This window comes from Leptopilina boulardi, unplaced genomic scaffold (genome assembly GCF_019393585.1).
Source record: "Leptopilina boulardi isolate dan_hultmark-lab unplaced genomic scaffold, ZJU_Lbou_2.1 LbouV2_4, whole genome shotgun sequence".
Taxonomy (NCBI): Eukaryota; Metazoa; Arthropoda; class Insecta; order Hymenoptera; family Figitidae; genus Leptopilina; species Leptopilina boulardi.
In genome coordinates, this window is record NW_026137973.1 from 29,575 (window position 1) to 47,345 (window position 17,771).

At 32.9% G+C, this 17,771-nt stretch overlaps 1 protein-coding gene across 1 annotated transcript in view; it reads right to left on the minus strand.

The window, feature by feature from the left end:
- The window catches only part of LOC127289138 (uncharacterized), a 42,097-nt gene that overhangs the window by 10,863 nt on the left and 13,463 nt on the right, over positions 1–17,771 (minus strand). The gene's annotated exons all lie outside the window — the stretch shown is intronic.

Genomic DNA, 17,771 nt, shown 5'->3' on the forward strand with positions numbered 1-17,771 from the left:
CCCTGTAATACTCCAGGCTTACGCATCATCTTACCTGAATAAAATTATTTTCAAAAAAATAAATAAATAGAAAAAATCTAAACAAAAATTAAAATTAAAAAAAATTTAATACAACATAATTAGAGAATGAAATATGAATTTAAAAATAAATTTAATAAGTACGAGATTACGCAAAATGACGGAACTAAAAGACCGACACTAGAAATTACGTACCATAATGTAGTCAAATAAGATTTTCATCCATATTCCTTGCACTTTTTATTTATAACTATAAACATTTAAAAAACAACAATTTAAAGACATCTGTTACCACACTTAAAGCCACTCTGAAGATAAAAAATTCTTAAAAAAATAAAAAATTATTTTAGGCAGACAATTTTATTGCATATTCTTGCACAAAATACACCTAAAAGTGTAGAAAAAAATTGACAGCCAAATACGAGTAGAGGAAGACACCTATTACCACCAAAAAGTCATCCGACCCAAAAATGCAAAATCACAAAAAAGTTCCCAAAAAAATTCATTTTTTCTTAGGCAGACGATTTTATTGCATTTTCTTGCACAAAATACACCTAAAAGTGTAGAAAAAAATTGACAGCCAAATACGAGTAGAGGAAGACACCTATTACCACCAAAAAGTCATCCGACCCAAAAATGCAAAATCACAAAAAAGTTCCCAAAAAAATTCATTTTTTCTTAGGCAGACGATTTTATTGCATTTTCTTGCACAAAATACACCTAAAAGTGTAGAAAAAAATTGACAGCCAAATACGAGTAGAGGAAGACACCTATTACCACCAAAAAGTCATCCGACCCAAAAATGCAAAATCACAAAAAAGTTCCCAAAAAAATTCATTTTTTCTTAGGCAGACGATTTTATTGCATTTTCTTGCACAAAATACACCTAAAAGTGTAGAAAAAAATTGACAGCCAAATACGAGTAGAGGAAGACACCTATTACCACCAAAAAGTCATCCGACCCAAAAATGCAAAATCACAAAAAAGTTCCCAAAAAAATTCATTTTTTCTTAGGCAGACGATTTTATTGCATTTTCTTGCACAAAATACACCTAAAAGTGTAGAAAAAAATTGACAGCCAAATACGAGTAGAGGAAGACACCTATTACCACCAAAAAGTCATCCGACCCAAAAATGCAAAATCACAAAAAAGTTCCCAAAAAAATTCATTTTTTCTTAGGCAGACGATTTTATTGCATTTTCTTGCACAAAATACACCTAAAAGTGTAGAAAAAAATTGACAGCCAAATACGAGTAGAGGAAGACACCTATTACCACCAAAAAGTCATCCGACCCAAAAATGCAAAATCACAAAAAAGTTCCCAAAAAAATTCATTTTTTCTTAGGCAGACGATTTTATTGCATTTTCTTGCACAAAATACACCTAAAAGTGTAGAAAAAAATTGACAGCCAAATACGAGTAGAGGAAGACACCTATTACCACCAAAAAGTCATCCGACCCAAAAATGCAAAATCACAAAAAAGTTCCCAAAAAAATTCATTTTTTCTTAGGCAGACGATTTTATTGCATTTTCTTGCACAAAATACACCTAAAAGTGTAGAAAAAAATTGACAGCCAAATACGAGTAGAGGAAGACACCTATTACCACCAAAAAGTCATCCGACCCAAAAATGCAAAATCACAAAAAAGTTCCCAAAAAAATTCATTTTTTCTTAGGCAGACGATTTTATTGCATTTTCTTGCACAAAATACACCTAAAAGTGTAGAAAAAAATTGACAGCCAAATACGAGTAGAGGAAGACACCTATTACCACCAAAAAGTCATCCGACCCAAAAATGCAAAATCACAAAAAAGTTCCCAAAAAAATTCATTTTTTCTTAGGCAGACGATTTTATTGCATTTTCTTGCACAAAATACACCTAAAAGTGTAGAAAAAAATTGACAGCCAAATACGAGTAGAGGAAGACACCTATTACCACCAAAAAGTCATCCGACCCAAAAATGCAAAATCACAAAAAAGTTCCCAAAAAAATTCATTTTTTCTTAGGCAGACGATTTTATTGCATTTTCTTGCACAAAATACACCTAAAAGTGTAGAAAAAAATTGACAGCCAAATACGAGTAGAGGAAGACACCTATTACCACCAAAAAGTCATCCGACCCAAAAATGCAAAATCACAAAAAAGTTCCCAAAAAAATTCATTTTTTCTTAGGCAGACGATTTTATTGCATTTTCTTGCACAAAATACACCTAAAAGTGTAGAAAAAAATTGACAGCCAAATACGAGTAGAGGAAGACACCTATTACCACCAAAAAGTCATCCGACCCAAAAATGCAAAATCACAAAAAAGTTCCCAAAAAAATTCATTTTTTCTTAGGCAGACGATTTTATTGCATTTTCTTGCACAAAATACACCTAAAAGTGTAGAAAAAAATTGACAGCCAAATACGAGTAGAGGAAGACACCTATTACCACCAAAAAGTCATCCGACCCAAAAATGCAAAATCACAAAAAAGTTCCCAAAAAAATTCATTTTTTCTTAGGCAGACGATTTTATTGCATTTTCTTGCACAAAATACACCTAAAAGTGTAGAAAAAAATTGACAGCCAAATACGAGTAGAGGAAGACACCTATTACCACCAAAAAGTCATCCGACCCAAAAATGCAAAATCACAAAAAAGTTCCCAAAAAAATTCATTTTTTCTTAGGCAGACGATTTTATTGCATTTTCTTGCACAAAATACACCTAAAAGTGTAGAAAAAAATTGACAGCCAAATACGAGTAGAGGAAGACACCTATTACCACCAAAAAGTCATCCGACCCAAAAATGCAAAATCACAAAAAAGTTCCCAAAAAAATTCATTTTTTCTTAGGCAGACGATTTTATTGCATTTTCTTGCACAAAATACACCTAAAAGTGTAGAAAAAAATTGACAGCCAAATACGAGTAGAGGAAGACACCTATTACCACCAAAAAGTCATCCGACCCAAAAATGCAAAATCACAAAAAAGTTCCCAAAAAAATTCATTTTTTCTTAGGCAGACGATTTTATTGCATTTTCTTGCACAAAATACACCTAAAAGTGTAGAAAAAAATTGACAGCCAAATACGAGTAGAGGAAGACACCTATTACCACCAAAAAGTCATCCGACCCAAAAATGCAAAATCACAAAAAAGTTCCCAAAAAAATTCATTTTTTCTTAGGCAGACGATTTTATTGCATTTTCTTGCACAAAATACACCTAAAAGTGTAGAAAAAAATTGACAGCCAAATACGAGTAGAGGAAGACACCTATTACCACCAAAAAGTCATCCGACCCAAAAATGCAAAATCACAAAAAAGTTCCCAAAAAAATTCATTTTTTCTTAGGCAGACGATTTTATTGCATTTTCTTGCACAAAATACACCTAAAAGTGTAGAAAAAAATTGACAGCCAAATACGAGTAGAGGAAGACACCTATTACCACCAAAAAGTCATCCGACCCAAAAATGCAAAATCACAAAAAAGTTCCCAAAAAAATTCATTTTTTCTTAGGCAGACGATTTTATTGCATTTTCTTGCACAAAATACACCTAAAAGTGTAGAAAAAAATTGACAGCCAAATACGAGTAGAGGAAGACACCTATTACCACCAAAAAGTCATCCGACCCAAAAATGCAAAATCACAAAAAAGTTCCCAAAAAAATTCATTTTTTCTTAGGCAGACGATTTTATTGCATTTTCTTGCACAAAATACACCTAAAAGTGTAGAAAAAAATTGACAGCCAAATACGAGTAGAGGAAGACACCTATTACCACCAAAAAGTCATCCGACCCAAAAATGCAAAATCACAAAAAAGTTCCCAAAAAAATTCATTTTTTCTTAGGCAGACGATTTTATTGCATTTTCTTGCACAAAATACACCTAAAAGTGTAGAAAAAAATTGACAGCCAAATACGAGTAGAGGAAGACACCTATTACCACCAAAAAGTCATCCGACCCAAAAATGCAAAATCACAAAAAAGTTCCCAAAAAAATTCATTTTTTCTTAGGCAGACGATTTTATTGCATTTTCTTGCACAAAATACACCTAAAAGTGTAGAAAAAAATTGACAGCCAAATACGAGTAGAGGAAGACACCTATTACCACCAAAAAGTCATCCGACCCAAAAATGCAAAATCACAAAAAAGTTCCCAAAAAAATTCATTTTTTCTTAGGCAGACGATTTTATTGCATTTTCTTGCACAAAATACACCTAAAAGTGTAGAAAAAAATTGACAGCCAAATACGAGTAGAGGAAGACACCTATTACCACCAAAAAGTCATCCGACCCAAAAATGCAAAATCACAAAAAAGTTCCCAAAAAAATTCATTTTTTCTTAGGCAGACGATTTTATTGCATTTTCTTGCACAAAATACACCTAAAAGTGTAGAAAAAAATTGACAGCCAAATACGAGTAGAGGAAGACACCTATTACCACCAAAAAGTCATCCGACCCAAAAATGCAAAATCACAAAAAAGTTCCCAAAAAAATTCATTTTTTCTTAGGCAGACGATTTTATTGCATTTTCTTGCACAAAATACACCTAAAAGTGTAGAAAAAAATTGACAGCCAAATACGAGTAGAGGAAGACACCTATTACCACCAAAAAGTCATCCGACCCAAAAATGCAAAATCACAAAAAAGTTCCCAAAAAAATTCATTTTTTCTTAGGCAGACGATTTTATTGCATTTTCTTGCACAAAATACACCTAAAAGTGTAGAAAAAAATTGACAGCCAAATACGAGTAGAGGAAGACACCTATTACCACCAAAAAGTCATCCGACCCAAAAATGCAAAATCACAAAAAAGTTCCCAAAAAAATTCATTTTTTCTTAGGCAGACGATTTTATTGCATTTTCTTGCACAAAATACACCTAAAAGTGTAGAAAAAAATTGACAGCCAAATACGAGTAGAGGAAGACACCTATTACCACCAAAAAGTCATCCGACCCAAAAATGCAAAATCACAAAAAAGTTCCCAAAAAAATTCATTTTTTCTTAGGCAGACGATTTTATTGCATTTTCTTGCACAAAATACACCTAAAAGTGTAGAAAAAAATTGACAGCCAAATACGAGTAGAGGAAGACACCTATTACCACCAAAAAGTCATCCGACCCAAAAATGCAAAATCACAAAAAAGTTCCCAAAAAAATTCATTTTTTCTTAGGCAGACGATTTTATTGCATTTTCTTGCACAAAATACACCTAAAAGTGTAGAAAAAAATTGACAGCCAAATACGAGTAGAGGAAGACACCTATTACCACCAAAAAGTCATCCGACCCAAAAATGCAAAATCACAAAAAAGTTCCCAAAAAAATTCATTTTTTCTTAGGCAGACGATTTTATTGCATTTTCTTGCACAAAATACACCTAAAAGTGTAGAAAAAAATTGACAGCCAAATACGAGTAGAGGAAGACACCTATTACCACCAAAAAGTCATCCGACCCAAAAATGCAAAATCACAAAAAAGTTCCCAAAAAAATTCATTTTTTCTTAGGCAGACGATTTTATTGCATTTTCTTGCACAAAATACACCTAAAAGTGTAGAAAAAAATTGACAGCCAAATACGAGTAGAGGAAGACACCTATTACCACCAAAAAGTCATCCGACCCAAAAATGCAAAATCACAAAAAAGTTCCCAAAAAAATTCATTTTTTCTTAGGCAGACGATTTTATTGCATTTTCTTGCACAAAATACACCTAAAAGTGTAGAAAAAAATTGACAGCCAAATACGAGTAGAGGAAGACACCTATTACCACCAAAAAGTCATCCGACCCAAAAATGCAAAATCACAAAAAAGTTCCCAAAAAAATTCATTTTTTCTTAGGCAGACGATTTTATTGCATTTTCTTGCACAAAATACACCTAAAAGTGTAGAAAAAAATTGACAGCCAAATACGAGTAGAGGAAGACACCTATTACCACCAAAAAGTCATCCGACCCAAAAATGCAAAATCACAAAAAAGTTCCCAAAAAAATTCATTTTTTCTTAGGCAGACGATTTTATTGCATTTTCTTGCACAAAATACACCTAAAAGTGTAGAAAAAAATTGACAGCCAAATACGAGTAGAGGAAGACACCTATTACCACCAAAAAGTCATCCGACCCAAAAATGCAAAATCACAAAAAAGTTCCCAAAAAAATTCATTTTTTCTTAGGCAGACGATTTTATTGCATTTTCTTGCACAAAATACACCTAAAAGTGTAGAAAAAAATTGACAGCCAAATACGAGTAGAGGAAGACACCTATTACCACCAAAAAGTCATCCGACCCAAAAATGCAAAATCACAAAAAAGTTCCCAAAAAAATTCATTTTTTCTTAGGCAGACGATTTTATTGCATTTTCTTGCACAAAATACACCTAAAAGTGTAGAAAAAAATTGACAGCCAAATACGAGTAGAGGAAGACACCTATTACCACCAAAAAGTCATCCGACCCAAAAATGCAAAATCACAAAAAAGTTCCCAAAAAAATTCATTTTTTCTTAGGCAGACGATTTTATTGCATTTTCTTGCACAAAATACACCTAAAAGTGTAGAAAAAAATTGACAGCCAAATACGAGTAGAGGAAGACACCTATTACCACCAAAAAGTCATCCGACCCAAAAATGCAAAATCACAAAAAAGTTCCCAAAAAAATTCATTTTTTCTTAGGCAGACGATTTTATTGCATTTTCTTGCACAAAATACACCTAAAAGTGTAGAAAAAAATTGACAGCCAAATACGAGTAGAGGAAGACACCTATTACCACCAAAAAGTCATCCGACCCAAAAATGCAAAATCACAAAAAAGTTCCCAAAAAAATTCATTTTTTCTTAGGCAGACGATTTTATTGCATTTTCTTGCACAAAATACACCTAAAAGTGTAGAAAAAAATTGACAGCCAAATACGAGTAGAGGAAGACACCTATTACCACCAAAAAGTCATCCGACCCAAAAATGCAAAATCACAAAAAAGTTCCCAAAAAAATTCATTTTTTCTTAGGCAGACGATTTTATTGCATTTTCTTGCACAAAATACACCTAAAAGTGTAGAAAAAAATTGACAGCCAAATACGAGTAGAGGAAGACACCTATTACCACCAAAAAGTCATCCGACCCAAAAATGCAAAATCACAAAAAAGTTCCCAAAAAAATTCATTTTTTCTTAGGCAGACGATTTTATTGCATTTTCTTGCACAAAATACACCTAAAAGTGTAGAAAAAAATTGACAGCCAAATACGAGTAGAGGAAGACACCTATTACCACCAAAAAGTCATCCGACCCAAAAATGCAAAATCACAAAAAAGTTCCCAAAAAAATTCATTTTTTCTTAGGCAGACGATTTTATTGCATTTTCTTGCACAAAATACACCTAAAAGTGTAGAAAAAAATTGACAGCCAAATACGAGTAGAGGAAGACACCTATTACCACCAAAAAGTCATCCGACCCAAAAATGCAAAATCACAAAAAAGTTCCCAAAAAAATTCATTTTTTCTTAGGCAGACGATTTTATTGCATTTTCTTGCACAAAATACACCTAAAAGTGTAGAAAAAAATTGACAGCCAAATACGAGTAGAGGAAGACACCTATTACCACCAAAAAGTCATCCGACCCAAAAATGCAAAATCACAAAAAAGTTCCCAAAAAAATTCATTTTTTCTTAGGCAGACGATTTTATTGCATTTTCTTGCACAAAATACACCTAAAAGTGTAGAAAAAAATTGACAGCCAAATACGAGTAGAGGAAGACACCTATTACCACCAAAAAGTCATCCGACCCAAAAATGCAAAATCACAAAAAAGTTCCCAAAAAAATTCATTTTTTCTTAGGCAGACGATTTTATTGCATTTTCTTGCACAAAATACACCTAAAAGTGTAGAAAAAAATTGACAGCCAAATACGAGTAGAGGAAGACACCTATTACCACCAAAAAGTCATCCGACCCAAAAATGCAAAATCACAAAAAAGTTCCCAAAAAAATTCATTTTTTCTTAGGCAGACGATTTTATTGCATTTTCTTGCACAAAATACACCTAAAAGTGTAGAAAAAAATTGACAGCCAAATACGAGTAGAGGAAGACACCTATTACCACCAAAAAGTCATCCGACCCAAAAATGCAAAATCACAAAAAAGTTCCCAAAAAAATTCATTTTTTCTTAGGCAGACGATTTTATTGCATTTTCTTGCACAAAATACACCTAAAAGTGTAGAAAAAAATTGACAGCCAAATACGAGTAGAGGAAGACACCTATTACCACCAAAAAGTCATCCGACCCAAAAATGCAAAATCACAAAAAAGTTCCCAAAAAAATTCATTTTTTCTTAGGCAGACGATTTTATTGCATTTTCTTGCACAAAATACACCTAAAAGTGTAGAAAAAAATTGACAGCCAAATACGAGTAGAGGAAGACACCTATTACCACCAAAAAGTCATCCGACCCAAAAATGCAAAATCACAAAAAAGTTCCCAAAAAAATTCATTTTTTCTTAGGCAGACGATTTTATTGCATTTTCTTGCACAAAATACACCTAAAAGTGTAGAAAAAAATTGACAGCCAAATACGAGTAGAGGAAGACACCTATTACCACCAAAAAGTCATCCGACCCAAAAATGCAAAATCACAAAAAAGTTCCCAAAAAAATTCATTTTTTCTTAGGCAGACGATTTTATTGCATTTTCTTGCACAAAATACACCTAAAAGTGTAGAAAAAAATTGACAGCCAAATACGAGTAGAGGAAGACACCTATTACCACCAAAAAGTCATCCGACCCAAAAATGCAAAATCACAAAAAAGTTCCCAAAAAAATTCATTTTTTCTTAGGCAGACGATTTTATTGCATTTTCTTGCACAAAATACACCTAAAAGTGTAGAAAAAAATTGACAGCCAAATACGAGTAGAGGAAGACACCTATTACCACCAAAAAGTCATCCGACCCAAAAATGCAAAATCACAAAAAAGTTCCCAAAAAAATTCATTTTTTCTTAGGCAGACGATTTTATTGCATTTTCTTGCACAAAATACACCTAAAAGTGTAGAAAAAAATTGACAGCCAAATACGAGTAGAGGAAGACACCTATTACCACCAAAAAGTCATCCGACCCAAAAATGCAAAATCACAAAAAAGTTCCCAAAAAAATTCATTTTTTCTTAGGCAGACGATTTTATTGCATTTTCTTGCACAAAATACACCTAAAAGTGTAGAAAAAAATTGACAGCCAAATACGAGTAGAGGAAGACACCTATTACCACCAAAAAGTCATCCGACCCAAAAATGCAAAATCACAAAAAAGTTCCCAAAAAAATTCATTTTTTCTTAGGCAGACGATTTTATTGCATTTTCTTGCACAAAATACACCTAAAAGTGTAGAAAAAAATTGACAGCCAAATACGAGTAGAGGAAGACACCTATTACCACCAAAAAGTCATCCGACCCAAAAATGCAAAATCACAAAAAAGTTCCCAAAAAAATTCATTTTTTCTTAGGCAGACGATTTTATTGCATTTTCTTGCACAAAATACACCTAAAAGTGTAGAAAAAAATTGACAGCCAAATACGAGTAGAGGAAGACACCTATTACCACCAAAAAGTCATCCGACCCAAAAATGCAAAATCACAAAAAAGTTCCCAAAAAAATTCATTTTTTCTTAGGCAGACGATTTTATTGCATTTTCTTGCACAAAATACACCTAAAAGTGTAGAAAAAAATTGACAGCCAAATACGAGTAGAGGAAGACACCTATTACCACCAAAAAGTCATCCGACCCAAAAATGCAAAATCACAAAAAAGTTCCCAAAAAAATTCATTTTTTCTTAGGCAGACGATTTTATTGCATTTTCTTGCACAAAATACACCTAAAAGTGTAGAAAAAAATTGACAGCCAAATACGAGTAGAGGAAGACACCTATTACCACCAAAAAGTCATCCGACCCAAAAATGCAAAATCACAAAAAAGTTCCCAAAAAAATTCATTTTTTCTTAGGCAGACGATTTTATTGCATTTTCTTGCACAAAATACACCTAAAAGTGTAGAAAAAAATTGACAGCCAAATACGAGTAGAGGAAGACACCTATTACCACCAAAAAGTCATCCGACCCAAAAATGCAAAATCACAAAAAAGTTCCCAAAAAAATTCATTTTTTCTTAGGCAGACGATTTTATTGCATTTTCTTGCACAAAATACACCTAAAAGTGTAGAAAAAAATTGACAGCCAAATACGAGTAGAGGAAGACACCTATTACCACCAAAAAGTCATCCGACCCAAAAATGCAAAATCACAAAAAAGTTCCCAAAAAAATTCATTTTTTCTTAGGCAGACGATTTTATTGCATTTTCTTGCACAAAATACACCTAAAAGTGTAGAAAAAAATTGACAGCCAAATACGAGTAGAGGAAGACACCTATTACCACCAAAAAGTCATCCGACCCAAAAATGCAAAATCACAAAAAAGTTCCCAAAAAAATTCATTTTTTCTTAGGCAGACGATTTTATTGCATTTTCTTGCACAAAATACACCTAAAAGTGTAGAAAAAAATTGACAGCCAAATACGAGTAGAGGAAGACACCTATTACCACCAAAAAGTCATCCGACCCAAAAATGCAAAATCACAAAAAAGTTCCCAAAAAAATTCATTTTTTCTTAGGCAGACGATTTTATTGCATTTTCTTGCACAAAATACACCTAAAAGTGTAGAAAAAAATTGACAGCCAAATACGAGTAGAGGAAGACACCTATTACCACCAAAAAGTCATCCGACCCAAAAATGCAAAATCACAAAAAAGTTCCCAAAAAAATTCATTTTTTCTTAGGCAGACGATTTTATTGCATTTTCTTGCACAAAATACACCTAAAAGTGTAGAAAAAAATTGACAGCCAAATACGAGTAGAGGAAGACACCTATTACCACCAAAAAGTCATCCGACCCAAAAATGCAAAATCACAAAAAAGTTCCCAAAAAAATTCATTTTTTCTTAGGCAGACGATTTTATTGCATTTTCTTGCACAAAATACACCTAAAAGTGTAGAAAAAAATTGACAGCCAAATACGAGTAGAGGAAGACACCTATTACCACCAAAAAGTCATCCGACCCAAAAATGCAAAATCACAAAAAAGTTCCCAAAAAAATTCATTTTTTCTTAGGCAGACGATTTTATTGCATTTTCTTGCACAAAATACACCTAAAAGTGTAGAAAAAAATTGACAGCCAAATACGAGTAGAGGAAGACACCTATTACCACCAAAAAGTCATCCGACCCAAAAATGCAAAATCACAAAAAAGTTCCCAAAAAAATTCATTTTTTCTTAGGCAGACGATTTTATTGCATTTTCTTGCACAAAATACACCTAAAAGTGTAGAAAAAAATTGACAGCCAAATACGAGTAGAGGAAGACACCTATTACCACCAAAAAGTCATCCGACCCAAAAATGCAAAATCACAAAAAAGTTCCCAAAAAAATTCATTTTTTCTTAGGCAGACGATTTTATTGCATTTTCTTGCACAAAATACACCTAAAAGTGTAGAAAAAAATTGACAGCCAAATACGAGTAGAGGAAGACACCTATTACCACCAAAAAGTCATCCGACCCAAAAATGCAAAATCACAAAAAAGTTCCCAAAAAAATTCATTTTTTCTTAGGCAGACGATTTTATTGCATTTTCTTGCACAAAATACACCTAAAAGTGTAGAAAAAAATTGACAGCCAAATACGAGTAGAGGAAGACACCTATTACCACCAAAAAGTCATCCGACCCAAAAATGCAAAATCACAAAAAAGTTCCCAAAAAAATTCATTTTTTCTTAGGCAGACGATTTTATTGCATTTTCTTGCACAAAATACACCTAAAAGTGTAGAAAAAAATTGACAGCCAAATACGAGTAGAGGAAGACACCTATTACCACCAAAAAGTCATCCGACCCAAAAATGCAAAATCACAAAAAAGTTCCCAAAAAAATTCATTTTTTCTTAGGCAGACGATTTTATTGCATTTTCTTGCACAAAATACACCTAAAAGTGTAGAAAAAAATTGACAGCCAAATACGAGTAGAGGAAGACACCTATTACCACCAAAAAGTCATCCGACCCAAAAATGCAAAATCACAAAAAAGTTCCCAAAAAAATTCATTTTTTCTTAGGCAGACGATTTTATTGCATTTTCTTGCACAAAATACACCTAAAAGTGTAGAAAAAAATTGACAGCCAAATACGAGTAGAGGAAGACACCTATTACCACCAAAAAGTCATCCGACCCAAAAATGCAAAATCACAAAAAAGTTCCCAAAAAAATTCATTTTTTCTTAGGCAGACGATTTTATTGCATTTTCTTGCACAAAATACACCTAAAAGTGTAGAAAAAAATTGACAGCCAAATACGAGTAGAGGAAGACACCTATTACCACCAAAAAGTCATCCGACCCAAAAATGCAAAATCACAAAAAAGTTCCCAAAAAAATTCATTTTTTCTTAGGCAGACGATTTTATTGCATTTTCTTGCACAAAATACACCTAAAAGTGTAGAAAAAAATTGACAGCCAAATACGAGTAGAGGAAGACACCTATTACCACCAAAAAGTCATCCGACCCAAAAATGCAAAATCACAAAAAAGTTCCCAAAAAAATTCATTTTTTCTTAGGCAGACGATTTTATTGCATTTTCTTGCACAAAATACACCTAAAAGTGTAGAAAAAAATTGACAGCCAAATACGAGTAGAGGAAGACACCTATTACCACCAAAAAGTCATCCGACCCAAAAATGCAAAATCACAAAAAAGTTCCCAAAAAAATTCATTTTTTCTTAGGCAGACGATTTTATTGCATTTTCTTGCACAAAATACACCTAAAAGTGTAGAAAAAAATTGACAGCCAAATACGAGTAGAGGAAGACACCTATTACCACCAAAAAGTCATCCGACCCAAAAATGCAAAATCACAAAAAAGTTCCCAAAAAAATTCATTTTTTCTTAGGCAGACGATTTTATTGCATTTTCTTGCACAAAATACACCTAAAAGTGTAGAAAAAAATTGACAGCCAAATACGAGTAGAGGAAGACACCTATTACCACCAAAAAGTCATCCGACCCAAAAATGCAAAATCACAAAAAAGTTCCCAAAAAAATTCATTTTTTCTTAGGCAGACGATTTTATTGCATTTTCTTGCACAAAATACACCTAAAAGTGTAGAAAAAAATTGACAGCCAAATACGAGTAGAGGAAGACACCTATTACCACCAAAAAGTCATCCGACCCAAAAATGCAAAATCACAAAAAAGTTCCCAAAAAAATTCATTTTTTCTTAGGCAGACGATTTTATTGCATTTTCTTGCACAAAATACACCTAAAAGTGTAGAAAAAAATTGACAGCCAAATACGAGTAGAGGAAGACACCTATTACCACCAAAAAGTCATCCGACCCAAAAATGCAAAATCACAAAAAAGTTCCCAAAAAAATTCATTTTTTCTTAGGCAGACGATTTTATTGCATTTTCTTGCACAAAATACACCTAAAAGTGTAGAAAAAAATTGACAGCCAAATACGAGTAGAGGAAGACACCTATTACCACCAAAAAGTCATCCGACCCAAAAATGCAAAATCACAAAAAAGTTCCCAAAAAAATTCATTTTTTCTTAGGCAGACGATTTTATTGCATTTTCTTGCACAAAATACACCTAAAAGTGTAGAAAAAAATTGACAGCCAAATACGAGTAGAGGAAGACACCTATTACCACCAAAAAGTCATCCGACCCAAAAATGCAAAATCACAAAAAAGTTCCCAAAAAAATTCATTTTTTCTTAGGCAGACGATTTTATTGCATTTTCTTGCACAAAATACACCTAAAAGTGTAGAAAAAAATTGACAGCCAAATACGAGTAGAGGAAGACACCTATTACCACCAAAAAGTCATCCGACCCAAAAATGCAAAATCACAAAAAAGTTCCCAAAAAAATTCATTTTTTCTTAGGCAGACGATTTTATTGCATTTTCTTGCACAAAATACACCTAAAAGTGTAGAAAAAAATTGACAGCCAAATACGAGTAGAGGAAGACACCTATTACCACCAAAAAGTCATCCGACCCAAAAATGCAAAATCACAAAAAAGTTCCCAAAAAAATTCATTTTTTCTTAGGCAGACGATTTTATTGCATTTTCTTGCACAAAATACACCTAAAAGTGTAGAAAAAAATTGACAGCCAAATACGAGTAGAGGAAGACACCTATTACCACCAAAAAGTCATCCGACCCAAAAATGCAAAATCACAAAAAAGTTCCCAAAAAAATTCATTTTTTCTTAGGCAGACGATTTTATTGCATTTTCTTGCACAAAATACACCTAAAAGTGTAGAAAAAAATTGACAGCCAAATACGAGTAGAGGAAGACACCTATTACCACCAAAAAGTCATCCGACCCAAAAATGCAAAATCACAAAAAAGTTCCCAAAAAAATTCATTTTTTCTTAGGCAGACGATTTTATTGCATTTTCTTGCACAAAATACACCTAAAAGTGTAGAAAAAAATTGACAGCCAAATACGAGTAGAGGAAGACACCTATTACCACCAAAAAGTCATCCGACCCAAAAATGCAAAATCACAAAAAAGTTCCCAAAAAAATTCATTTTTTCTTAGGCAGACGATTTTATTGCATTTTCTTGCACAAAATACACCTAAAAGTGTAGAAAAAAATTGACAGCCAAATACGAGTAGAGGAAGACACCTATTACCACCAAAAAGTCATCCGACCCAAAAATGCAAAATCACAAAAAAGTTCCCAAAAAAATTCATTTTTTCTTAGGCAGACGATTTTATTGCATTTTCTTGCACAAAATACACCTAAAAGTGTAGAAAAAAATTGACAGCCAAATACGAGTAGAGGAAGACACCTATTACCACCAAAAAGTCATCCGACCCAAAAATGCAAAATCACAAAAAAGTTCCCAAAAAAATTCATTTTTTCTTAGGCAGACGATTTTATTGCATTTTCTTGCACAAAATACACCTAAAAGTGTAGAAAAAAATTGACAGCCAAATACGAGTAGAGGAAGACACCTATTACCACCAAAAAGTCATCCGACCCAAAAATGCAAAATCACAAAAAAGTTCCCAAAAAAATTCATTTTTTCTTAGGCAGACGATTTTATTGCATTTTCTTGCACAAAATACACCTAAAAGTGTAGAAAAAAATTGACAGCCAAATACGAGTAGAGGAAGACACCTATTACCACCAAAAAGTCATCCGACCCAAAAATGCAAAATCACAAAAAAGTTCCCAAAAAAATTCATTTTTTCTTAGGCAGACGATTTTATTGCATTTTCTTGCACAAAATACACCTAAAAGTGTAGAAAAAAATTGACAGCCAAATACGAGTAGAGGAAGACACCTATTACCACCAAAAAGTCATCCGACCCAAAAATGCAAAATCACAAAAAAGTTCCCAAAAAAATTCATTTTTTCTTAGGCAGACGATTTTATTGCATTTTCTTGCACAAAATACACCTAAAAGTGTAGAAAAAAATTGACAGCCAAATACGAGTAGAGGAAGACACCTATTACCACCAAAAAGTCATCCGACCCAAAAATGCAAAATCACAAAAAAGTTCCCAAAAAAATTCATTTTTTCTTAGGCAGACGATTTTATTGCATTTTCTTGCACAAAATACACCTAAAAGTGTAGAAAAAAATTGACAGCCAAATACGAGTAGAGGAAGACACCTATTACCACCAAAAAGTCATCCGACCCAAAAATGCAAAATCACAAAAAAGTTCCCAAAAAAATTCATTTTTTCTTAGGCAGACGATTTTATTGCATTTTCTTGCACAAAATACACCTAAAAGTGTAGAAAAAAATTGACAGCCAAATACGAGTAGAGGAAGACACCTATTACCACCAAAAAGTCATCCGACCCAAAAATGCAAAATCACAAAAAAGTTCCCAAAAAAATTCATTTTTTCTTAGGCAGACGATTTTATTGCATTTTCTTGCACAAAATACACCTAAAAGTGTAGAAAAAAATTGACAGCCAAATACGAGTAGAGGAAGACACCTATTACCACCAAAAAGTCATCCGACCCAAAAATGCAAAATCACAAAAAAGTTCCCAAAAAAATTCATTTTTTCTTAGGCAGACGATTTTATTGCATTTTCTTGCACAAAATACACCTAAAAGTGTAGAAAAAAATTGACAGCCAAATACGAGTAGAGGAAGACACCTATTACCACCAAAAAGTCATCCGACCCAAAAATGCAAAATCACAAAAAAGTTCCCAAAAAAATTCATTTTTTCTTAGGCAGACGATTTTATTGCATTTTCTTGCACAAAATACACCTAAAAGTGTAGAAAAAAATTGACAGCCAAATACGAGTAGAGGAAGACACCTATTACCACCAAAAAGTCATCCGACCCAAAAATGCAAAATCACAAAAAAGTTCCCAAAAAAATTCATTTTTTCTTAGGCAGACGATTTTATTGCATTTTCTTGCACAAAATACACCTAAAAGTGTAGAAAAAAATTGACAGCCAAATACGAGTAGAGGAAGACACCTATTACCACCAAAAAGTCATCCGACCCAAAAATGCAAAATCACAAAAAAGTTCCCAAAAAAATTCATTTTTTCTTAGGCAGACGATTTTATTGCATTTTCTTGCACAAAATACACCTATAAGTGTAGAAAAAAATTGACAGCCAAATACGAGTAGAGGAAGACACCTATTACCACCAAAAAGTCATCCGACCCAAAAATGCAAAATCACAAAAAAGTTCCCAAAAAAATTCATTTTTTCTTAGGCAGACGATTTTATTGCATTTTCTTGCACAAAATACACCTAAAAGTGTAGAAAAAAATTGACAGCCAAATACGAGTAGAGGAAGACACCTATTACCACCAAAAAGTCATCCGACCCAAAAATGCAAAATCACAAAAAAGTTCCCAAAAAAATTCATTTTTTCTTAGGCAGACGATTTTATTGCATTTTCTTGCACAAAATACACCTAAAAGTGTAGAAAAAAATTGACAGCCAAATGCGAGTAGAGGAAGACACCTATTACCACCAAAAAGTCATCCGACCCAAAAATGCAAAATCACAAAAAAGTTCCCAAAAAAATTCATTTTTTCTTTGGCAGACGATTTTATTGCATTTTCTTGCACAAAATACACCTAAAAGTGTAGAAAAAAATTGACAGCCAAATACGAGTAGAGGAAGACACCTATTACCACCAAAAAGTCATCCGACCCAAAAATGCAAAATCACAAAAAAGTTCCCAAAAAATTCATTTTTTCTTAGGCAGACGATTTTATTGCATTTTCTTGCACAAAATACACCTAAAAGTGTAGAAAAAAATTGACAGCCAAATACGAGTAGAGGAAGACACCTATTACCACCAAAAAGTCCTCCGACCCAAAAATGCAAAATCACAAAAAAGTTCCCAAAAAAATTCATTTTTTCTTAGGCAGACGATTTTATTGCATTTTCTTGCACAAAATACACCTAAAAGTGTAGAAAAAAATTGACAGCCAAATACGAGTAGAGGAAGACACCTATTACCACCAAAAAGTCATCCGACCCAAAAATGCAAAATCACAAAAAAGTTCCCAAAAAAATTCATTTTTTCTTAGGCAGACGATTTTATTGCATTTTCTTGCACAAAATACACATAAAAGTGTAGTAAAAAATTGACAGCCAAATACGAGTAGAGGAAGACACCTATTACCACCAAAAAGTCATCCGACCCAAAAATGCAAAATCACAAAAAAGT